At 41.3% G+C, this 26171-nt stretch overlaps 1 long non-coding RNA gene across 2 annotated transcripts; it reads left to right on the plus strand.

Annotated features, from left to right (window-relative positions):
- Positions 1-6593: 6593 nt before the first annotated feature.
- Positions 6594-23588, plus strand: LOC120042111. 2 transcript variants are annotated; one of them, XR_005476036.1, is made up of 3 exons: positions 6594-6643; positions 20718-20834; positions 23540-23588. It is a non-coding gene; the product is annotated as an uncharacterized LOC120042111 (long non-coding RNA). The 2 variants fall into 2 exon arrangements; XR_005476037.1 differs by lacking the exon at positions 23540-23588 and adding an exon at positions 23134-23181.
- The last annotated feature ends 2583 nt before the right edge of the window (positions 23589-26171 follow it).

Genomic DNA, 26171 nt, shown 5'->3' on the forward strand with positions numbered 1-26171 from the left:
ATATTTAATTAATCCACTCCAAACTGGCCTGATTGACACAGCTGCAATACTGATCTTAACCACAGAGTGGCGCTGTAATACAGAGGAACTGTTTGGAGACAGTTGTTGTATCCCAAACTGTGTGTTCCTGTCTGACATTCCTACACATTTGTGTGTATGTGTTACACTCTAGACCTGACATTGTTTACAATAGTTACATATGTGTATATAAAGAGGTACAGAACACATATCTATCTGAACCAACCACACATGGGTCTATAATGAGATACAGAATGCATATCTATCTAAACCAACCACACATGGGTCTATAATGAGATACAGAATACATATCTATCTGAACCAACCACACATGGGTCTATAATGAGATACAGAATACATATCTATCTGAACTAACCACACATGGGTCTATAATGAGGTACAGAATACATATCTATCTGAACCAACCACACATGGGTCTATAATGAGATACAGAATACATATCTATCTTAGGGTTAGGGTTGGGTTAAGGTTAGTGTTGGTTTAGGGTTAGTGTTGGTTTAGGGTTGGGTTAGGGTTAGGGTTAGGGTTGAGTTAGGGTTAGGGTTAGGTTTATGGTTAGGGTTAGGGTTAGTGTTGGTTTAGGGTTGGGATAGGGTTAGGGTTAGGGTTGAGTTAGGGTTAGGGTTAGGGTTAGGGTTAGGGTTAAGGATTGAGTTGGGTTAGGGTTGGGTTAGGGTTGGGTTAAGGTTGGGTTAGGGTTGGGTTGGGATAGGGTTAGGGTTGGGTTAGAGTTGGTGTTAAGGTTAGGGTTGGGTTAGGGTTGGTTTAGGTTTAGGGTTGGGATAGGGTTAAGGATAAAGTTGGGTTAGGGTTAGGGTTGGGTTAGGGTTAAGGATAGAGTTGGGTTAGGGTTAGGTTAGTGTTGGGTTGGTTTAGGGTTGGGTTAGGGTTAGGGTTGGTTTAGGATTGAGTTAAAGTTGGGTTAGGGTTAGGTTCGTGTTGGGTTGGTTTAGGGTTAGGGTTAGGTTGGTGTTGGGTTGGGTTAGGGTTAGGGTTAGGTTAGTGTTGGGTTGGGATAGGGTTGGTTTAGGGTTAGGGTTAGGTTAGTGTTGGGTTGGGATAGGGTTGGTTTAGGGTTAGGGTTAGGTTAGTGTTGGGTTGGTTTAGGGTTAGGGTTAGGTTAGTGTTAGGTTAGTGTTGGGTTGGGTTAGGGTTAGGGTTAGGTTAGTGTTGGGTTGGGTTGAAGCCAGCATGTGGATGGACTTGAGAATAAGGTTTGAGGATATATAGTTAATTCTCTGACTGTATTGACCCAATTGAACCCCATTTCTAGTCCTGTAAACAGAGACAGAACAACATACATGGAAATGAGTTTAACACGTTTTAATGTCTTTTTAGTTTTAATCATGTTAATTTGTATCTCTCTCTGTATGGCAGATTCTCAGTAGGTTTCCATGGTCCATTAACCTAACAGCCTGGCAGGCCTACACAGAGAGAGAGAGAAACAGAGAGAGAGGGGGGGGGGGGAGCGAGAGAGAGGGGAAAGAGTGTGAGAGAGAGATGGATTCTTTAACCAGTTTGAGAGAGAGAGAGAGAGAGAGAGAGAGAGAGAGAGAGAGAGAGAGAGAGAGAGGGGGGGGGTGGGGGAGAGAGCGAGAGAGAGGTGAGAGAGTTTGAGAGAGAGAGGGGGGGGAGAGCGGGAGAGAGAGTGTGAGAGAGAGTGTGAGAGAGAGAGAGAGAGAGAGTGTGAGAGAGAGAGAGAGAGAGAGTGTGAGAGAGAGAGAGAGAGAGAGAGAGAGAGAGAGAGAGAGAGAGAGAGAGAGAGAGGTGGGAGAGCGAGAGAGAGAGGGGAGAGAGTGTGAGAGAGAGAGAGAGATGGATTCTTTAACCAGTTTGGCTCATTGGACAGGTCAGAGTCTATGTTTGTGAGAGATAGGGGAGTGTGGAGACGGAGAGAGGAGCTACTACAGACATTATCACAACCTACCACTAAAGACAAATAAACAGTTTTGTTAGTTTGTCATTCTTACATTCATGGTCACAAAACAAACCCATAATTGTGGCAGAGAGAGAGAGAGAGAGGACTGGATAACACTCAGTCATCCTTTGTATGTCTCTATTAGGTTTGGTCAGGGTGTGATGTGGGGTGGGCATTCTATGTTTTGTTTTCTGTGTTTCTTTATTTCTATGTTTTGGCCAGGTATGGTTCTCAATCAGGGACAGCTGTCTATCGTTGTCTCTGATTGGGAACAATACTTAGGTAGCCCTTTTCCCTCCTTTCAGTGTGGGAAGTTAACTTTGTTAGTGGCTCTTTGCCCTGTAAGCTTCACGTTTGTTTCTCATTTGTTGTTTTGTTGGCGACATTTGTACGACAATTAAACGCCTTCCACGCTGCACCTTAGTCTTCTTCCAGCATCGGCCGTGCATGTAAGGAATAGGGTGTTATAGAGCTCTGGTCAAAAGTAGTGCACTACAGTATGTAAGGAATAGGGTGTTATAGAGCTCTGGTCTAAAGTAGTGTACTACAGTATGTAGGGAATAGGGTGTTATAGAGCTCTGGTCTAAAGTAGTGCACTACAGTATGTAGGGAATAGGGTGTTATAGAGCTCTGGTCTAAAGTAGTGTACTACAGTATGTAAGGAATAGGGTGTTATAGAGCTCTGGTCTAAAGTAGTGTACTATGTAGGGAATAGGGTGTTATAGAGCTCTGGTCTAAAGTAGTGCACTACAGTATGTAAGGAATAGGGTGTTATAGAGCTCTGGTCTAAAGTAGTGTACTATGTAGGGAATAGGGTGTTATAGAGCTCTGGTCTAAAGTAGTGTACTATGTAGGGAATAGGGTGTTATAGAGCTCTGGTCAAAAGTAGTGCACTATGTAGGGAATAGGGTGTTATAGAGCTCTGGTCTAAAGTAGTGCACTACAGTATGTAAGGAATAGGGTGTTATAGAGCTCTGGTCTAAAGTAGTGTACTATGTAGGGAATAGGGTGTTATAGAGCTCTGGTCTAAAGTAGTGTACTATGTAGGGAATAGGGTGTTATAGAGCTCTGGTCAAAAGTAGTGCACTATGTAGGGAATAGGGTGTTATAGAGCTCTGGTCTAAAGTAGTGTACTACAGTATGTAAGGAATAGGGTGTTATAGAGCTCTGGTCTAAAGTAGTGTACTACAGTACGTAAGGAATAGGGTGTTATAGAGCTCTGGTCTAAAGTAGTGCACTATATAGGGAATAGGGTGTTATAGAGCTCTGGTCTAAAGTAGTGTACTACAGTATGTAGGGAATAGGGTGTTATAGAGCTCTGGTCTAAAGTAGTGTACTACAGTACGTAAGGAATAGGGTGTTATAGAGCTCTGGTCTAAAGTAGTGCACTATATAGGGAATAGGGTGTTATAGAGCTCTGGTCTAAAGTAGTGTACTACAGTATATAGGGAATAGGGTGTTATAGAGCTCTGGTCTAAAGTAGTGTACTACAGTATGTAAGGAATAGGGTGTTATAGAGCTCTGGTCTAAAGTAGTGCACTACAGTATGTAAGGAATAGGGTGTTATAGAGCTCTGGTCTAAAGTAGTGTACTACAGTATGTAAGGAATAGGGTGTTATAGAGCTCTGGTCTAAAGTAGTGTACTACAGTATGTAGGGAATAGGGTGTTATAGAGCTCTGGTCTAAAGTAGTGTACTACAGTATGTAAGGAATAAGGTGTTATAGAGCTCTGGTCTAAAGTAGTGTACTATGTAGGGAATAGGGTGTTATAGAGCTCTGGTCTAAAGTAGTGTACTACAGTATGTAAGGAATAGGGTGTTATAGAGCTCTGGTCTAAAGTAGTGTACTACAGTATGTAGGGAATAGGGCGTTATAGAGCTCTGGACTAAAGTAGTGTACTATGTAAGGAATAGGGTGTTATAGAGCTCTGGTCTAAAGTAGTGTACTACAGTATGTAGGGAATAGGGTGTTATGGAGCTCTGGTCTAAAGTAGTGTACTACAGCATGTAGGGAATATGGTGTTATAGATCTCTGGTCTAAAGTAGTGTACTATGTAAGGAATAGGGTGTTATAGAGCTCTGGTCTAAAGTAGTGTACTACAGTATGTAAGGAATAGGGTGTTATAGAGCTCTGGTCTGAAGTAGTGTACTACAGTATGTAAGGAATAGGGTGTTATAGAGCTCTGGTCTAAAGTAGTGTACTACAGTATGTAGGGAATAGGGTGTTATAGAGCTCTGGTCTAAAGTAGTGTACTACAGTATGTAAGGAATAGGGTGTTATAGAGCTCTGGTCTAAAGTAGTGCACTACAGTATGTAGGGAATAGGGTGTTATAGAGCTCTGGTCAAAAGTAGTGCACTACAGTATGTAAGGAATAGGGTGTTATAGAGCTCTGGTCTAAAGTAGTGCACTACAGTATGTAAGGAATAGGGTGTTATAGAGCTCTGGTCTAAAGTAGTGTACTACAGTATGTAGGGAATAGGGTGTTATAGAGCTCTGGTCTAAAGTAGTGTACTACAGTATGTAAGGAATAGGGTGTTATAGAGCTCTGGTCTAAAGTAGTGTACTACAGTATATAGGGAATAGGGTGTTATAGAGCTCTGGTCAAAAGTAGTGCACTACAGTATGTAAGGAATAGGGTGTTATAGAGCTCTGGTCTAAAGTAGTGTACTACAGTATGTAGGGAATAGGGTGTTATAGAGCTCTGGTCAAAGTAGTGTACTATATAGAGAATAGGGTGCCACTTTGGGACAGAAACTCAGACTTGAATCACTGGTCCTGGAGACTGCTAGTTGTTCCAATGTTGTTGTTTTTAATGATTAACCTTGAAATGCAGTGGACTGAATCAGGGACACACAGTGTTTGTTTTTAATGATTAACCTTGAAATGCAGTGGACTGAATCAGGGTCACACAGTGTTTGTTTTTAATGATTAACCTTGAAATGCAGTGGACTGAATCACTGAGTCACACAGTGTTTCTTGGAAGTCTTAAACAAATCTATTTTGAGACAAAGGTACCACCTCAAACACATGGTTCTGGGCTTAATGAAAGAAGACACCTGTACCATGTCAGATATGGAGTTGAAATGTATTACATTTTGAGTTGCATCCCAATATTACACTTTATATACATCACAGAAGACTGAAATATAACAAAACCATTTGGCATAGAAACACCGGATTTTCGGCCTTAAAAAATAATTAATGTTTATTAATTATGAAATTATTAAAAATATGAATAACATTCCACCTTCGAGGTCACTAGGTAATCTGACTGCAGGAAAGGACTCCAGGTAATAATGATAAAATATGAATAACATTCCACCATGAGGTCACCAGGTAATCTGACTGCAGGAAAGGACTCCAGGTAATAATGATAAAATATGAATAACATTCCACCATGAGGCCACTAGGTAATCTGACTGCAGGAAAGGACTCCAGGTAATAATGATAAAATATGAATAACATTCCACCATGAGGTCACCAGGTAATCTGACTGCAGGAAAGGACTCCAGGTAATAATGATAAAATATGAATAACATTCCACCATGAGGTCACCAGGTAATCTGACTGCAGGAAAGGACTCCAGGTAATAATGATAAAATATGAATAACATTCCACCATGAGGTCACTAGGTAATCTGACTGCAGGAAAGCAGTAGCTACACAGCGATTGTGTAAACCCAAGGCTTGAATACAAAGTTAATCAGTAACTAAAATTACACACAGTTTCTTGACATTGGGGAGGTGAATAAACCTTTCCCAAGGTTTCTTTCTCAGCACAAAGGAAAATCTCACTGACTTTACACGTTCTGGTTTTGAATTCAGGCTACAAGGTAAGAATCTTCCCAGGGATTATTGTAAAGTGTGTAGAGACATTAAATGTATGGTGTTATTTTAGTAAAGTGAATGAAAGTAAAGCACTCGGCTCTAAAGGTCCATTTCACCTGGGACAGCTACGTGACAGTTCAATCATACAAAATGGCGCTAACTGGGGCGTAGGCAAATCAAATTCAAAAACCTATTGTTCATATATCGTATTATACGATTCGTATATCGTGGTTATTTTACCATTAGTAAAAATGTTAATGTATCATAGTTGTAAATCATCTTTCAGAATATCAGAACATGTGTTGTTTTCTAAATGACAATGATCTCCTGCTTCCTGTGTAGTTTGGTATGAAACCACTGAACAGACTTTACATTGTTATTATGAACTGAATTCAGTAACAGCAGAATAATATCAGACCTGTTGAACAAAGCAACACACTAGAATGAGAGAAATTATTAAAAGAGAAAGTGAGACATTATTATTATTTATAATATTACTCTTATCTTATTGGTATTATTATTATTAGTTATCTATTAATTAAATCACCTGACTGTTTGGATGTATCTGTTAGTACATGTTTTATTTCTAAGAGATAATTAATAAAATAGAACAATGGACCTTCAATAATTAGTTGTCACTGTGTTAACCACAACCAACATGCTGGATCTCTGTTTAGTTGTCACTGTGTTAACCACAACCAACATGCTGGATCTCTGTTTAGGGTGCTCTAAAATGAGTCTCTCTGGGGAGAAAGAGGAGGGGGACCAAGTCTCTAAAATGAGTCTCTCTGGGGAGAGAGAGGAGGGACCTGCCTCTAAAACGAGTCTCTCTGGGGAACATGGCACCAAATCTAAGAGGTGAGATGACAATTTTTTAAAGATTTTATGAAGAGTTTATATCCAAAACACTATATCCACCATCTTTTCACATTTGTGTTTTTTCATCAGAAATGAAGGCTTATGGCTGTGTAAAATATTATTGTTCTAAGATTTTAAATGTATAGATGTTAGCATTTTACTGAGAACATCACAGCAAGATGAAACAAATATTGTTGCATTCGCTAGATTCTCCCATTTCATTTGCGCTATAGAGCCCCACTCATAATACCCATAACATAGAGCCCCACAGTGGAGGTGTTATAGTACCCATAACACCTAGCGGTCAAACAGGGAAATGGTTCCAATAGTTTTATAGAGACCCACAGTGGAGGTGTCATAATACCCATAACACCTAGCAGTTAAACAGGCAAATGGTTCCTATAGTTTTTCCAATAAAAAACATGAGCTGGCGCACACCCATATTTTATTTATGTGGAGGTTTTGACTAACAGCGAATAAACTATAAGCTATAAAAAATAAATAGAGTCCCACACTCCATATATAAACTCCATGTATAAACTCCCAGTAATGTATTGGGTATTCACCAACGTTTCGGCATCACTGTGTCTTCTTCAGGGTGATGTCATGAATGCTTGAACCAGGTTATGTAGACAAACAGTGCAGTTAGTGCAGCCAATGACAATAGTGAGGGGTGTGTCATAATGATTAAGTTAATTAGAATGAATTAGTGAAACTGTTAAAAAACAATAGTTTATGGCATATTGAATATATCAGGCTATTGTTATCATATGAAAACGTAATTGAATATTTTACATAACATTAGCATCAACATACATTATTGTTTAATTCCACACATGTAATTGTTTCCTATTTAATGTAATGTTTTGGTTCAACCTTAATGCATAATAAACATCATCAACAGGGGAACATATTGGATCTGATAAGATGTAGAAAGAATATATACATTAAAAGAGAGAATTGTTCATAAGAAGGTCCTGAGATCAAAGTCAATATTCAGACCACTAGGGGTCAATGTTTTTAGACAGGATATCCTGTCTCCCTTTGTAGTAGGAGGATCTCCATGTTACCTCCTCTCCTTGGTGGAGCAACATGCTCAGTCCCTGTGTATTTGAGGGAGGAGATTGGATGCTTCAACAACGTGAGCTGCTATTGGATAGTCAATGTTCTTACACCTGATTGAGCTGCAGTGTTCAGCCATGCGTTGTTTTAATTGTCTTTTCGTTTGTCCTACGTAGGCTTTCCCACATGAACAGGTGATGAGATAGATTACTCCCTTGATCTTGCATGAGATGATCCCCTAACAGGGATTTTTCTACCTGTATTTAGGTGTCTGAAGAAGGATGTTTTCATAGTGCTATTGCTCTGTGCGCATGAGCCACGTTCGTAGTTCCCTTTTGGAATGGGTGTCAAAAGTGTCTGAGTGGATCAGGGGGCAGGTCAGATCTCACCAAGATATCTCCTATAGTGTCTGAGTGGGGTCAGGGGGCAGGTCAGATCTCACCAAGATATCTCCAATAGTGTCTGAGTGGCTCAGGGGGCAGGTCAGATCTCACCAAGATATCTCCTATAGTGTCTGAGTGGCTCAGGGGGCAGGTCAGATCTCACCAAGATATCTCCTATAGTGTCTGAGTGGCTCAGGGGGCAGGTCAGATCTCACCAAGATATCTCCTATAGTGTCTGAGTGGATCAGGGGGCAGGTCAGATCTCACCAAACTATCTCCTATAGTGTCTGAGTGGGGTCAGGGGGCAGGTCAGATCTCACCAAACTATCTCCAATAGTGTCTGAGTGGCTCAGGGGGCAGGTCAGATCTCACCAGGATATCTCCAAGAGTGTCTGAGTGGCTCAGGGGGCAGGTCAGATCTCACCAAGACATCTCCTATAGTGTCTGAGTGGCTCAGGGGGCAGGTCAGATCTCACCAAGATATCTCCTATAGTGTCTGAGTGGCTCAGGGGGCAGGTCAGATCTCACCAAGATATCTCCTATAGTGTCTGAGTGGGGTCAGGGGGCAGGTCAGATCTCACCAAGATATCTCCTATAGTGTCTGAGTGGCTCAGGGGGCAGGTCAGATCTCACCAAACTATCTCCTATAGTGTCTGAGTGGCTCAGGGGGCAGGTCAGATCTCACCAAGATATCTCCTATAGTGTCTGAGTGGCTCAGGGGGCAGGTCAGATCTCACCAAACTATCTCCTATAGTGTCTGAGTGGCTCAGGGGGCAGGTCAGATCTCACCAAGATATCTCCTATAGTGTCTGAGTGGCTCAGGGGGCAGGTCAGATCTCACCAAACTATCTCCTATAGTGTCTGAGTGGCTCAGGGGGCAGGTCAGATCTCACCAAGATATCTCCTATAGTGTCTGAGTGGCTCAGGGGGCAGGTCAGATCTCACCAAGATATCTCCTATAGTGTCTGAGTGGGTCAGGGGGCAGGTCAGATCTCACCAAACTATCTCCAATATTGTGACCACGCTTATAGACCACCAGTGGGGGTTCCTTGAAGAAGTGTGCGGTTGTTTTGTCTGATTGCAGAATATGCCGGTGCTTTTTCAGGATTGCTTTCAGTTTTTCCCAATACTTGGTGTACCTGGTGCAAAAGACGGTAGAAACACTTAAAATAAGGGATGTGTTTCATGTAGGTACATTTTGTCATCAAAGTCTGTCATTCTCTGGTTTTCCAAGAATTGGACCACACACCCTTTCCACTGAATTGTCTGGCTAGTGATTGCTTTGCAATGCTTGCAGTTTGCCACTGATTCCTTCCAAACCACTCATTGCTAGCTAAGATTTTGAACGTATGATGTTGACATGATCAGTCCAATCAAAGCTACGGTAGATATAACGTGATGTTCATTTTATCTGTGGCCAATGAACTTGAGCCTTTTGGATGGGCACTTCTAATGTAACTCTATGGCAGCACCCAATGGGCTTGAATGTTCAAGCTCTCCCTGTTGATTTTGCGGTGACGTAGTGTCTCCATGAGTGACAGAACACTGAGCCAATCAAGTCGCAACTACAGAACATTACCAACCCCTACACTCAGTATTTCCAGCTGCCTTCCCCCTCCACCACAGAAAGCACTGAGCTGGGCTGAAACACCTGCATGTTGGAGCTGCTTTACTCAAGAAAACAAAAAAGAGACCATGTTTGTCTACGGCTTTATTATAATTTGTTTTTACATTGTTTGCAAACGAATACATGACACGTATTAATGCCAAAATAACATGCAAATCGGTTAACAACAAAAAAGCAGAACAGGTAGGGCTCTGCGGTTGATACAAGATGGCATTCAGACGTCTTTGTCATTCGTCTTGTCGTGTCCCATGTATATAGCTTATTATATATTTTTCTTCACATATCTATTTTTATGTTATAAAATACTCTCCTGCAACCCGCCTCACCCAATGTGGTGTGGATCAGCTTTTTTCTAAAGTATTTTTCTTTACCTCTGAACAGAAATCCCCCAACAGATGCTAGCCAGCTAACTAGCTACTAGCTAGTAGTCAGCTAACCACTGCTAGCGGTCATCAGCTACCTTTAGCTCGGAAAGCGCTCACCAGTTTGTACAACGCGATTCAAACCAGAACATACCGGACCTATTTTTCACTCTGAACCTTTTTCACCTGGATCATCGCAGCTATCTAGCTGCTATTCGAGTGTCTACTCCTGATTAGACTGTTAGCTAATAGGTCCATCGGACAATTTCTCGGGCCACTATTCCTATTTTGCCAAACGGCCTGGGCCCCTTTTACTACACGAAGCCCTGCTTATCCATCACGACTGGACTACCAACGTAATCTGCCCGAGGGTTTATTTCCAACAGGCCCCTCCGTCGCGACTTCCCCTGAACGCCCATCTGCTAGCCTGCTTGCAGTGGCCCGCTAGCTGTCTAGAGCATATTGGACTGCTAGCTGAATAGATCCATTTGACCCCTCTGCTACACGGAACCCTACTAATCCATAACGACTGGTCTATCGACGGAACCGCACGAGGAGGCTAAAACAGACTTTCCTCCGTCGCAACGTCCCTCTAAGGCCCTTCTGCTAGCGTACTAGCCCCGGCCTACTATCTGTCTGAATCGCCGTGTCTCCAGCCAGCCCAACCACTCACTGGACCCCTATGATCACTCGGCTACGCATGCCTCTCCCTAATGTCAATATGCCTTGTCCATCACTGTTCTGGTTGGTGATTATTGTTTTATTTCAATGTAGAGCATCTAGCCATGCTCAATATGCCTCAACCAAATATTTAGTTCCACCTCCCACATATGCGATGACATCACCTGGTTTAAATGTTTCTAGAGACAATATCTCTCTCATCATCACTCACTGCCTAGGTTTACGCCCAATGTACTCACATCCTACCATACCTTTGTCTGCACATTATGCCTTGAATCTTTTCTATCGCGCCCAGAAATCTGCTCCTTTTACTCTCTTTTCCAAACGTACTAGACGACCAGTTCTTATAGCCTTTAGCCGTACCCTTATCCTACTCCTCCTCTGTTCCTCTGGTGATGTAGAGGTTAATCCAGGCCCTGCAGTGCCTAGCTCCACTCCTATTCCCCAGGTGCTCTCATCTGTTGACTTCTGTAAGCGTAAAAGCCTTGGTTTCAAGCATTTTAACATTAGAAGCCTCCTCCCTAAGTTTGTTTTATTCACTGTTTTAGCACACTCTGCCAACCCAGATGTCTTAGCCATGTCTGAATCCTGGCTTAGGAAGACCACCAAAAACCCTGAAATTTCCATCCATAACTATAACATTTTCCGCCAAGATAGAACTGCCAAAGGGGGCAGAGTTGCAATCTACTGCAGAGATAGCCTGCAGAGCTCTGTCTTACTATCCAGGTCTGTACACAAACAATTCAAGCTTCTACTTTTAAAAATTCACCTTTCCAGAAACAAGTCTCTCACCATTACCGCATGCTATAGACCACCCTCTGCCCCCAGCTGTGCCCTGGACACCATATGTGAATTGATTGCCCCCATATATCTTCAGAGCTCTTGCTGCTAGGTGACCTAAACTGGGACATGCTTAACACCCCGGCCATCCTACAATCTAAACTTGATGCCCTCAATCTCACACAAATTATCAATGAACCTACCAGGTACAACACCAAATCCGTAAACACGGCACCCTCATAGATATCATCCTAACCAACTTGCCCTCCAAATACACCTCTGCTGTTTTCAAACAAGATCTCAGCGATCACTGCCTCATTGCCTGCATCCGTAATGGGTCTGCGGTCAAACGACCACCCCTCATCACTGTCAAACGCTCCCTAAAATACTTCAGCGAGCAGGCCTTTCTAATCGACCTGGCCGGGGTATCCTGGAATGATATTGACCTCATCCTGCCAGTAGAGGATGCCTGGTTATTCTTTAAAAGCGCCTTCCTCACCATCTTAAATAAGCATGATCCAGTCAAAAAATGTAGAACCAGGGACAGATAATGCCCTTGGTTCACTCCAGACCTGACTGCCCTCGACCAGCACAAAAACATCCTGTGGCTTGCATTAGCATCGAATAGCCCACGTGATATGCAACTTTTCAGGGAAGTTAGGAACCAATATACACAGGCAGTTAGGAAAGCTAAGGCTAGCTTTTTTAAACAGATATTTGCATTCTGTAGCACAAACTCCAAAAAGTTCTGGGACACTGTAAAGTCCATGGAGAATAAGAGCACCTCCTCCCAGCTGCCCACTGCACTGAGGCTAGGAAACACTGTCACCACGATAAATCCACTATAATTGAGAATTTCAACAATCATTTTTCTACGGCTGGCCATGCTTTCCACCTGGCTACCCCTACCCCGGTCACTTGCCCGGCACCCCCCACAGCAACTCGCACAAGCCTCCCCCCATTTCTCCTTCACCCAAATCCAGTCAGCTGATGTTCTGAAAGAGCTGCAAAATCTGGACCCCTACAAATCAGCCGGGCTAGACAGTCTGGACCCTCTCTTTCTAAAATGACCTGCCGAAATTGTTGCAACCCCTATTACTAGCCTGTTGAACCTCTCTTTCGTGTCGTCTGAGATCCCCAAAGATTGGAAAGCTGCCGCGATCATCCCCCTCTTCACAGGGGGAGACACTCTAGACCCAAACTGCTACAGACCTATATCTATCCTACCCTGCCTTTCTAAGGTCTTCGAGAGCCAAGCTAACAAACAGATTACCGACTATTTCGAATCCCACCGTAACTTCTTCACTATGCAGTGGGTGCACCTCAGCCACGCTCAAGGTCCCAAATGATATCATAACCATCGATAAGAGACATTACAGTGCAGCCGTATTCATCGACCTGGCCAAGGCTTTCGACTCTGTCAATCACCACATTCTTATCGGCAGACTATACAGCCTTTGATTCTCAAATGACTGCCTCGCCTGGTTCACAAACTACTTCTCTGATAGAGTTCTGTGTGTCAAATCGGGGGGGCTGTTGTCTGGACCTCTGGCAGTCTCTATGGGGGTGCCACAGGGTTCAATTCTCGGGCCGACTCTCTTCTCTGTATACATCAATGATGTCAAATATATCAATGATGTCACTCTTGCTGTAGGTGATTCTCTGATCCACCTCTACGCAGATGACACCATTCTGTATACTTCTGTCCCTTCTATGGACACTGTGTTAACTTCTTAGCGGGGTCAGTTTTCTTTTTTAAAAATAACGTGCCCAACGTAAATAGACATTTTCTCTGGCCCAGATCATAGATTTCTCTGGCCCAGATCACAGATTAGGATAGAAAACACTCCAAAGTTTCCAAAACTGTCAAAATATTGTCTGTGAGTATAATAATACTTATTCTGCATGCGAAAACCTGAGAAAAAAATGGAATGTGTGTTTCCTGTCCCGTCTATCCTCCATTTAAAGGGGTATCAACCAGATTCCTTTTCCAATGGCTTCCTCAGGCTGTGACCAGGCTTTAGACATAGTTTCAGGCTTTTATTTTGAAAAATGAACGATCTTTCAAAAGTAGTCCGGTGTCCTCTGAATGTTTCCTGCGTGCGAGAGAGGGACACCCCATTTTCCTTTTGTCTCTTAATGAATAGGTAATGGTCCGGTTGAAATATTATCGATTATGTTTGTTAAAAACAACCTGAGGATTGATTATAAAAAACATTTGACATGTTTCTACGACCATTACGGATACTTTTTGGAATTTGTCGAACGAAACACGGCTTTGGTTTTCTGAACATAATGCGCAACCCAAATGGAGTTTTTTTGTGATAAAAGTAATATTTATCGAACAAAAATAACATTTGTTGTGTAACTGGGAGTCTCGTGAGTGGAAACATCCGAAGATTATCAAAGGTAAGCGATTAATTGTATTGCTTTTCTGACTTTCGTGACCTTGCTAATTTGGGGCTAGCTGTTGTAGCATTGAAAGCTACACTCACAAAAGCTTGGATTTCTTTCGCTGTAAAATATATTTTCAAAATCTGACACGATAGGTGGATTAACAACAAGCTAAGCTGTGTTTTGGTATATTTCACTTGTGATTGCATGATTATAAATATTTTTAGTAATATTTTTCCATTTGGCGCCCTGCAATTCTAGCAGTTGTTCAGGAAAGTGATCCCGTAAAAGGGAACCGTAGCGCAGAGAGGTTAACTAACCTCCAGACGAGCTTCAATGCCATACAACTCTCCTTCTGTTGCCTCCAACTGCTCTTAAATGCAAGTAAAACTAAATGCATGCTCTTCAACCGATCGCTGCCCGCACCTGCCTGCCGTCCAGCATCACTACTCTGGAAGGTTCTGACTTAAAATATGTGGACAACTACAAATACCTAGGTGTCTGGTTAGACTGTAAACTCTCCTTCCAGACTGACATTAACTTCTTATGGCTGCAGGGGCAGTATTGAGTAGCTTGGATGAAAGGTGCACAGAGGTGCCCATAGTAAACTGCCTGCTCCTCAGTCCCAGTTGCTAATATATGCATATTATTATTCATAGTGGATAGAAAACACTCTGAAGTTTCTAAAACTGTTTGAATTATGTCTGTGAGTATAACAGAACTCATATGGCAGGCAAAAACCTGAGAAGTTGAATCCTGTTTGAATTTTTTCTGAGGTGGCAGATTTTTAACCAAGCTCTCATTGAAATTACAGCGAGATATTGATGAGTTTTCACTTCCTACGGCTTCCACTAGATGTCAACAGTCAATAGAACTTTGTCTGATGACTCTAATGTGAAGGGGGGCCGAAGGAGACAGGAATTAGTCACCACTGCCACGAGCTGACCATGCTTTCACATGCGCGTTCACATGAGGAGGACCTCCGTTCCACCGCTCTTCTGAAGTCAATCTAATTCTCCGGTTGGAACGTTATTCAAGATGTATATTAACAACATTCTAAAGACTGATTCAGTACATCGTTTGACATGTTTCTACTGACTGTTACGGAACTTTTGGACATTTCGTCACGTTATAGTGGACGCGCTTTGTGACTTTGGAATTGTTTACCAAACGCGCTAACCAAAGTAGTTAATTGGACATAAATAACGGACATTATCGAACAAATCAAGCATTTATTGTGGACCTGGGATTCCTAGGACTGCATTCTGATGAAGTTCATCAAAGGTAAGGAAACATTTATCATGTATTTTCTGGTTTCTGTTGACCCCAACATGGCGGCTAATTTGGCTATTGTTCTGAGCTCCGTCTCAGATTATTGCATGATTTGCTTTGAACTTTGAAGTTTTTTGGAAATCTGACACAGCGGTTGCATTAAGGAGAGGTATATCTATAATTCCCTGTGTATAACTTGTATTATCATCTACATTTATGATGAGTATTTCTGTTGAAACAATGTGGCTATGCAAAATCACTTGATGTTTTTGGAACTAGTGAATGTAACGCGCCAATGTAAACTCCGATTTTTTGTTATAAATATGAACTTTATCAAACAAAACATGCATGTATTGTGTAATATGAAGTCCTATGAGTGTCATCCGATGAAGATAATCAAAGGTTAGTGATTCATTTTACCTCTTACAGCTGATGAGGTTATTATACCTGCTGGTACCTCTTACAGCCCATGAGGTTGGTATACCTGCTGGTACCTCTTACAGCTGATGAGGTTATTATACCTGCTGGTACCTCTTACAGCCCATGAGGTTATTATACCTGCTGGTACCTCTTACAGCCCATGAGGTTATTATACCTGCTGGTACCTCTTACAGCTGATGAGGTTATTATACCTGCTGGTAACTCTTACAGCTCATGAGGTTATTATACCTGCTGGTACCTCTTACAGCCCATGAGGTTATTATACCTGCTGGTACCTCTTACAGCCCATGAGGGTAGTATACCTGCTGGTACCTCTTACAGCCCATGAGGTTATTATACCTGCTGGTACCTCTTACAGCCCATGAGGTTATTATACCTGCTGGTACCTCTTACAGCCCATGAGGTTATTATACCTGCCGGTACCTCTTACAGCCCATGAGGTTATTATACCTGCCGGTACCTCTTACAGGCCATGAGGTTATTATACCTGCCGGTACCTCTTACAGCTCATGAGGTTATTATACCTGCTGGTACCTCTTACAGTTGATGCGGTTATTATACCTGCTGGTACCTCTTACAGCCCATGAGGTTATTATACCTGCTGGTACCTCTTACAGCCCATGAGGTTATTATACCTGCTGGTACCTCTTACAACTGATGAGGTTATTATACCTGCTGGTACCTCTTACAGCCCATGAGGTTATTATACCTGCTGGTACCTCTTACAGCCCATGAGGTTATTATACCTGCTGGTACCTCTTACAGCCCATGAGGTTAGTATACCTGCTGGTACCTCTTACAGCCCATGAGGTTATTATACCTGCTGGTACCTCTTACAGCCCATGAGGTTATTATACCTGCTGGTACCTCTTACAGCCCATGAGGTTATTATACCTGCTGGTACCTCTTACAGCCCATGAGGTTATTATACCTGCTGGTACCTCTTACAGCCCATGAGGTTATTATACCTGCTGGTACCTCTTACAGCCCATGAGGTTATTATACCTGCTGGTACCTCTTACAGCCCATCAGGTTATTATACCTGCTGGTACCTCTTACAGCCCATGAGGTTATTATACCTGCTGGTACCTCTTACAGCCCATGAGGTTATTATACCTGCTGGTACCTCTTACAGCCCGTGAGGTTATTATACCTGCTGGTACCTCTTACAGCCCATGAGGTTATTATACCTGCTGGTACCTCTTACAGCCCACGAGGTTATTATACCTGCTGGTACCTCTTACAGCCCATCAGGTTATTATACCTGCTGGTACCTCTTACAGCTCATGAGGTCCTAAATATCTGCCACTAGATAGGACACAATATTACTAATGTAACCCACTGTAAAGACTGGGTTTAGTTGATTGTGTTGCACTGCTCATGTCCGCATTCTGGAACTTTCCGCGTCCCCGTACAGAACTGTTCGCGTCCACGTACGGTGTGGCGCCAAGCATATTGTCCAGTTCCACTCAGAGTGGGCTGAGGTGATCTTGGGGAATAACGACGGAGTTCACTACAGTGTTGAGACACCGAAGTTTATTGTTCAATTTTCTTTTTTCTTTACGGTCAGGGACAGTATGAGTGTAGTCAGATCCTTTTCACTCTCTATTCTTGTTTGTGGTTCACCGTCATCATCCTCGAGGCGAGGGACTGACGAATGACCTGCTAAATAGCCAAGCTAGTCAGTACAGCTTGTTAATTAACTTATAATTGGTCCCAATCCCGGATCCGGGAGCACCCCCCACAGTAAAAAAGCTGACTAGCATAGCCTAGCATAGCGTCACAAGTAAATACTAGCATCTAAATATCATTAAATCACAAGTCCAAGACACCAGATGAAAGATACACATCTTGTGAATCCAGCCATCATTTCTGATTTTTAAAATGTTTTACAGGGAAGACACAATATGTAAATCTATTAGCTAACCACGATAGCAAAAGACACAACTTTTTTTTCCCACCATTTTTTTCCTGCATAGGTAGCTATCACAATTTCGACCAAATAAAGATATATATAGCCACTAACCAAGAAACAACTTCATCAGATGACAGTCTGATAACATATTTATTGTATAGCATATGTTTTTTTAGAAAAATGTGCATATTTCAGGTATAAATCACAGTTCTACATTGCAGCTGCAATCTGAAATAGAGCCGAAGCAGCCAGAATAATTACAGAGACCAACGTCAAATACCGAAATACTCATCATAAAACATTTCTGAAAAATACACAGCGTACAGCAAATGAAAGACCAACATCTTGTGAATCCAGCCAATATTTCAGATTTTTTAAGTGTTTTACAGCGAAAACACAATTTAGCATTATATTAGCTTACCACAATATCCGGAAACACAAGCCGTTTACCAGTAGCAAAGGTTAGCGATCGTAACAATCCAGCAAAAGATATATAATTTTTGACTAACCTTGATATACTTCATCAGATGACAGTCCTGTAACATCATATTACACAATGCATATAGGTTTTGTTCGAAAATGTGCATATTTAGCAGCACAAATCGTGGTTTACAATGTGATTAGTAGCAACATTTCACGCAATCTGGCCGGCGCCATCTTGGAGAGGCACCTAATCTAATCGATAACTAATCGTAAACTTGACTAAAAAATACAGGTTGGACAGCAAATGAAAGACACATTAGTTCTTAATGCAACCGCTGTGTTAGATTTTTTAAATTAACGTTACTCGACATTCAGCGTGCGTTACAGCGAGACCATGCCTAAATCAATGGCGGACTAATAATTTTACATCTTTCCACAGATATACGAATTAACATCATAAATAGCTCTTACTTTTGGATGATCTTCCATCAGAATCTTGGGCAAGTGGTCCTTTGTCCAGAACAATCGTCTTTTGGTTGAAAGATGTCCTCTACTCCTGTAGAAATTAGCTGCTAACGCCGATGTACCGGAGAGGTGCCCAACTCGTGATAACGCCTGACAAAGAAACTCCAGAAAATCGCAATAAACTGCTATAAACTGCTATAAGTCGGTTTAAATTAACTACCTTATGAAGTTTTTAAGACAAAAAACAAATTAAATCAGAGCCGGAGATATAGAACTGCTAAACCGAAAGCTTTTGAAGACGCCATGCCGGTTTCCCTCATGCGTCAGGCGCCTCGTCGAAAAGGTCGGTACTTCCGTTCCAAGAGGTTTTATACTCCCCCAGATGGTGCTATCCGCTCCATTCAAAGTCTCACCGCTTACTGACATCTAGGGGAAGGCGTATGCAGTGCATGTAGCCCCATAGCTTATAAGGGAATTTATAAACCGACCCTGGAACAGAGACCTCAATTTCAGAAATCTCACTTCTTGACAGGAAGTGAGCTGCAGAATGAGTTCTGTTTCACTCAGAGAAATAATTCAAACGGTTTTAGAAACTAGAGAGTGTTTTCTATCCAATAGTAATAATAATATGCATATTGTACGAGCAAGAATTGAGTACAAGAATTGAGTACAAGAATTGAGTACGAGGCAGTTTAATCTGGGAACGAAAAATCTTCAAAGTGTAAACAGCACCCCCTATTGAGAAAAGGTTTTAACCTATCCACTCTACCAGCAGCATCCTCATTTATCCTAGCTACCACTACATCATCACCAGCTGCCTGCATTTCTTGTGGACCAATGGAGCTCCCCGGTTGTTTCTTCTACATGTTAAATCCAATTTTACAGTTAATACTACTACTAGCACACACTGATCAAACGTTAAGCATTATCTGGTCATGGTTAACCATATTTGTTTTCAGAAAAAGGTGTACAACCTAAACAAAACACATTTCCCTGTCCTCTTTTTCAAGATGTGGCTGATTTAAACAGCCAGAAGAGATTTTTTAATTAAGAAATAACACTTTTCTTGACAACTTATTGTTTCTGAATGGCTGCTGGGTAATGTGATATGCATCGAAGTCTTTGTCTGTAGGCATCGATTCGAGCGAATGCTGCACAGTTTCACTGAGTTGCAAACCAAATGGACAGGTTTAGCTCATTGATTTGTAGATCTGACGCAGTTGCTACCTCAGATTATGATCCAAGCAGGTGTCACAAATTAGTTATGTAGTAGCCACAGAAGGCCACATGGAAGAGCAAGAGAGACATAATGTTTTTTGCCTTAAAAACCCTAAACCTAACAATCAATAAATGTATTTATAAAGCCCTTTTTAGAAACTCTAACCCTTCGTATGACCTATTTTAGCCTTAACCCTTAACCCTAATTCTGGGGTAGGGTAGCCTAGAACACTTTTAGAAACTAATTTAGTACAAATATTATGTTACTAAATACAATTATAGTACTAAATAGCACTTCAATTATTTTGTTAATCAAAAATTTTGTTAATCAAAAAAAGCATTTAGCTTTTTTAAATGTATTATTATATTTATTATTGCAAGGCAGAACACTTGATAAACAAGATACATTGGTTTAATTTTCAAATGTGGTTTGAACTGGTTTGAAATTGGCGTGGGATAGGTGGGGCAGGTTTGAGATCTAAGGAATTAACCAGAAAAATACACTTAATTTCTCAGCTGCCTCACCAATGTCTGTACGTGAATTAATACCTTTTAAATGCTAAATATTTCCAATAGATGGTAGCATAAGACCACGAAGTTATAGGCTACAAGCAGCAATATGATTGACATAAAATAGCATGCATCCACAGACTATATGTCCCATGATTTTCTAAAATGGTCACTCATTACTTTAGTTAGCTATATATCTTGTATTAGGGCTGTGTTGCTTTTGGGAGAGCAAAGAAATAGTGACTATAGCAGGTATTGAACCCCAGGTAAATTATCACTAGTCAGAGCCTCAACCTTAGTATACATTCATTATAAAAAACATCTTAATATCTGATATTGTGAGTAAACAACCTCGGAATAGAAAAGACAAGAGTGCGTCTTCCAGCCCACCAATAAATTACATAATTCAACCCTCCCGGTTAGTAAATTTACCTCAACATTTCTGAAAATGGATATATAGCGTTTTGGACCGAAACTCTTGTTTCCCCATCTGAGCTCAGAGTAGATGAGAGATGTAATGTTTGTCTCTGTTGTGTTGAAGTCCAATTAAGCAGGAGAGACCAGCCTCCCCTGTACCCAGCTCTGTGTCCATGAAGAGTGCCCAGTCTATGGGTCATCCTATAAGGTTTAGAGAGGGAGACTTTTCTACTGAACAAAGGTAAGAAGAACTCATGGGTCATGGTCAGTGAGTTAAACAACACTGTCTCTAGTCATTTCTCCTCTCCCATTTTCCCATTTTATTTTGGTTGTTTTCATAATCCATAGGCTAATCATTTTGTCCATTTTCATAGTCCTAAAACAATATTAAACAAACACAACATTACCTCCCTCCCTGTGTGTGTGTGTGTGTGTGTGTGCTCCCTGGATGAAGAGATATAATCTCTATCCTGATAGCCTAGTCAGTTTTACCCCTACCTACATGTACATATTACCTCAATTACCTCAACTACCTGGTAGACCTGCACATTGACATTGGCTATTTTGTAAATGACATCACCGAAGTCGAGGATCGGTAGGATGGTCAGTTTTACGAGGGTATGTTTGGCAGCATGAGTGAAGGATGCTTTGTTGCGAAATAGGAAGCCAATTCTAGATTTAATTTTGGATTGGAGATGCTTAATGTGAGTCTGGAAGGAACGTTTACAGTCTAGTCAGGTATTTGTAGTTGTCCACATATTCTAAGTCAGAACCGTCCAGAGTAGTGATGCTGGACGGGCGGGCGGGTGCGGGCAGCGTTCGGTTGAAGAGCATGCATTTAGTTTTACTTGTATTTAAGAGCAGTTGGAGGCCACAGAAGGAGATTGAAATAGGACTATAGCCTACTGTATTATAATTTAATCAGGTCGGTTTTTATTTGAATCATCATTTCATACATAATTTTATACGTTGCACATTTCTATCAACTTTAAAGACTTTGGCAACTTTGTATTTGTAGTCAACTTTGTTCTGAAGTTATCGGTGGTCACAGAGAGACTAATAAACCATGTGATTCAATGTTTAGCTGAGATCTTCTGTGTATAAGTGATGCGGGAAGGTAAAAAAGCATTTAACAACTCACTCAGCTGTTCTACTAGTTGTCTAGCGATGCACTTAGCTGTTCCACGTTAACAATGGTTTTGGGAAACAGCTTAGATATTTAACGATGCTCCTACAAGGTTTTAATGGTGAACTTAGCTTAAGATGCTTTTGGGAAACCAGGCCCTGAATGAAAACATCTGCTAAATTAAAAAATACATGTTTTACATACAGGTCTTATATTACAGTATTTAATATTTAATTTATCATTTGTACAGTTCTTTATTAAACATGTTGTTCTTTAATACATTTGACTGTGTAAAACCTAGCAGTAATACTGATTTCTCTGAGAGTGAGGCAGATATATATTATTACTGTGTAAAACCTAGCAGTACTACTGATTTCTCTGAGAGTGAGGCAGATATATATTATTACTGTGTAAAACCTAGCAGTACTACTGATTTCTCTGAGAGTGAGGCTGATATATAGTATTACTGTGTAAAACCTAGCAGTACTACTGATTTCTCTGAGAGTGAGGCAGATATATATTATCACTGTGTAAAACCTAACAGTACTACTGATTTCTCTGAGAGTGAGGCAGATATATATTATTACTGTGTAAAACCTAGCAGTACTACTGATTTCTCTGAGAGTGAGGCAGATATATATTATTACTGTGTAAAACCTAGCAGTACTACTGATTTCTCTGAGAGTGAGGCAGATATATATTATCACTGTGTAAAACCTAGCAGTACTACTGATTTCTCTGAGAGTGAGGCAGATATATATTATTACTGTGTAAAACCTAGCAGTACTACTGATTTCTCTGAGAGTGAGGCAGATATATATTATTACTGTGTTAAACCTAGCAGTACTACTGATTTCTCTGAGAGTGAGGCAGATATATATTAGTACTGTCTAAAACCTAGCAGTACTACTGATTTCTCTGAGAGTGAGGCAGATATATATTATTACTGTGTGAAACCTAGCAGTACTACTGATTTCTCTGAGAGTGAGGCAGATATATATTATTACTGTGTTAAACCTAGCAGTACTACTGATTTCTCTGAGAGTGAGGCAGATATATATTATTACTGTGTAAAACCTAGCAGTACTACTGATTTCTCTGAGAGTGAGGCAGATATATAGCATTTTGCAAAAAAACATGATTATTTGTCCCTCTGAAATGAAAACATCAAGTGATAGATTTTTTAACAAGCACATGTATAAATACATGTCTGTCATTGAACAACTCAATGCCATGATTAGATAGTGAAAAAAACACACCAATCTCTTTCAGAATGTCTTTAAACAATAACATGTAATTTACCAACATTTCTGTAAATGGCTATATAGCGTTTTGGAATGAAACTCTTCTTATGTTTCCCCATCTGAGCTCAGAGTAGATGAGAGATGTAATGTTTGTCTCTGTTGTGTTGAAGCCCAATCAAGCAGGAGAGACCAGCCTCCCCTGTACCCAGCTGTGTGTCCATGAAGAGTGACAAGTCTATGGGTCTACCTATACTGTTTAGAGAGGGAGACTTTTCTACTGAACAAAGGTAAGAAGAACAAATGGGTCATGGTCAGTGAGATTAACAACACTGTCTCTAGTCATTTCTCCTCTCCCATTTTCCCATTTCTTTTGGTTGTTTTCATAATCCATAGGCTAATCCTTTTGTCCATTTCCATAGTCCTAAAACAATATTAAACAAACACAACATTCTCTCCCTGTGTGTGTGTGTGTGTGGCTGTGGCTGTGTGTGTGTGTGTGTGTGTGTGTCTCTGTGTCTCTGTGTGTGTGTGTGCTCTCCCTGGATGAGGAGATGTAATCTCATGTTTTGTCCACAGAAACCAACAGGAGAGATCAGAGTCAGAGATTCTCAGTGGTCAGTCTTCCCAGAGTCATCAAACAGACCTGGCCTCCATATTCAGTGTATGTGGTCCTGTTATGTACATTTGTTTTTGTTTACCTCATGTAAAGTTGATCTGTCAATCATTAATTAATGTGTTAATGAGAAAGCATTTCTTCTCTTGCTTAACTTATTTACTTGATTTATTTCAGCTGCTTGAAGAGAATATTATCACATTTGTGAAGAATGAGCTGAAGATGTTCAAGAGGATTCTTAGTCCAGAACTCCCAGAAGGCTTTGAGAGTCAGAAGCAGGATAAGAAAGTGGTGGATGCTGAAGATGAGAAGCAGGAGAGCAGTGCCAGAGAGGGGGCTCTGAAGATCACACTGCACGTCCTGAGGAAAATGAACCAGAAGGAGCTTGCTGACACACTGGAGAAATGTAAGATCTGTCTGCCTCATGTTGAATGCTGTTTTATAACATTTAAAAGCTGTAGCTAAAGTACAGCTAAAGTAGCTGTGTAACTCAATGATATTGTAGCAGCCTTAACACAACACCTAGTGACCTCATCAAGTAGCAGCAGGGATGTGTTGTGGTGACTAATTTAGAGAGAGAGAGACAACATTAATAATACCATCAATAATACCAATAATAATATAATCAGTCACACCAGTCTGTAATGCATTATGAAAACATTTACACATTTATACAGTCAATTAAGAGAATAAATTATTATAATTTTAAACTTTATAACAGTCCTACAATACTGTAGGCATTAAAACAGACGTAATATTAATATCCTCTGTTATTTCTTCATTCAGATGAGCTTGCTGTGATTTGCCAACGTGAACTCAAATCTAATCTAAAGAAGAAGTTTCAATGTGTTTTTGAGGGGATCGCTAAACAAGGAAACCCAACACTTCTCAATAAGATCTACACAGAGCTCTACATCACAGAGGGTGGAACAGGAGAGGTCAATAATGAACATGAGCTGAGACAGATTGAGACAACAATCAGGAAACAAGCAAGACCAGAGACTGCAATCAAATGTAACGACATCTTCAAACCCTTAACTGGACAAGACAAACTTATCAGAACTGTGCTGACAAAGGGAGTCGCTGGCATTGGAAAAACAGTCTCTGTGCAGAAGTTCATTCTGGACTGGGCTGAAGGAAAAGCAAATCAGGATGTCCAATTTGTATTTTCATTCCCTTTTCGGGAGCTGAATTTGATGAAAGAGGACAAGTACACTTTGATTGAACTTCTCAATCACTTCTCAATGGAAACCAAACAATCAAGAATCTCCAACTACGACAAGTACAAAGTTCTGTTCATCTTTGATGGTCTGGATGAGTGCCGACTGCCCCTAGACTTCCAGAATAACAAGATCTGTTGGGACGTCACAGAGTCAACCTCAGTGGATGTTCTGCTGACAAATCTCATCAAGGGAAATCTGCTTCCCTCTGCTCTCCTCTGGATAACTACCCGACCTGCAGCAGCCAATAAGATCCCTTCAGAGTGTGTTGACCAGGTGACAGAGGTACGAGGCTTCAATGACCCACAGAAGGAGGAGTACTTCAGGAAGAGATTCAGTGATGAGGACCTGGCCAGCAGAATCATCTCACACATAAAGACATCAAGGAGCCTCCACATCATGTGCCACATTCCAGTCTTCTGTTGGATTTCTGCAACAGTCCTTGAACACATGCTGAAACATAAGAGAGAAGAGATGCCCAAGACTCTGACTGAGATGTACACACACCTTGTGGTGTTTCATACCAAACAGAAGAATGAAAAGTATCTTGGGAAAGAAGAGACAGGTCCACACTGGAATAAAGAGAGCATTCTGTCACTGGGAAAACTGGCTTTTCAACAGCTTGTGAAGGGCAATCTGATTTTCTATGAAGAAGACCTGAAAGAGGCTGGCATTAATGTCAATGAAGCCTCAGTGTACTCAGGATTGTGCACACAGCTCTTTAAAGAGGAATGTGGGCTGTACCAGGACAAGGTGTACTGCTTTGTGCATCTGAGCATTCAGGAGTTTCTGGCTGCTGTATATGTGTTCCTCTCATTCATCAACAACAATGAGAATCTAATGGCCGAACCGCAATCAACGTCCAGGAACCTTTCTGCGCTGTTCAGAGACAAGCCTAAAGTTACTGTCTACAAGAGTGCTGTGGATAAAGCCTTACAAAGTGAGACGGGAAACCTGGACCTTTTCCTCCGCTTCCTTCTGGGCCTCTCACTGGAGTCCAATCAGAAGCAACTACAAGGTCTAATGACAAAGGCAAGAAGCAGCTCACAGAGCCATGAAGAAACAGTCAAGTACATCAAGAAGAAGATCAGGAAGAATCCCTCTCCAGAGAGGAGCATCAATCTGTTCCACTGTCTGAATGAACTGAATGACCATTCTCTAGTGGAGGAGATCCAAAGCTACCTGAGATCAGGAAGTCTCTCAGAAGACGAACTGTCACCTGCACAGTGGTCAGCTCTGGTCTTTGTGTTGCTGACTTCAGAAAAGGAGCTGGATGTGTTTGACCTGAAGAAATACTCCAGATCAGAGGAAGGTCTTCTGAGGCTGCTGCCAGTGGTCAAAGTCTCCAGAGCTGGTCTGTGAGTAAATAAAATTA

The sequence above is a fragment of the Salvelinus namaycush genome, unplaced genomic scaffold (genome assembly GCF_016432855.1).
Source record: "Salvelinus namaycush isolate Seneca unplaced genomic scaffold, SaNama_1.0 Scaffold612, whole genome shotgun sequence".
Classification (NCBI taxonomy): Eukaryota; Metazoa; Chordata; class Actinopteri; order Salmoniformes; family Salmonidae; genus Salvelinus; species Salvelinus namaycush.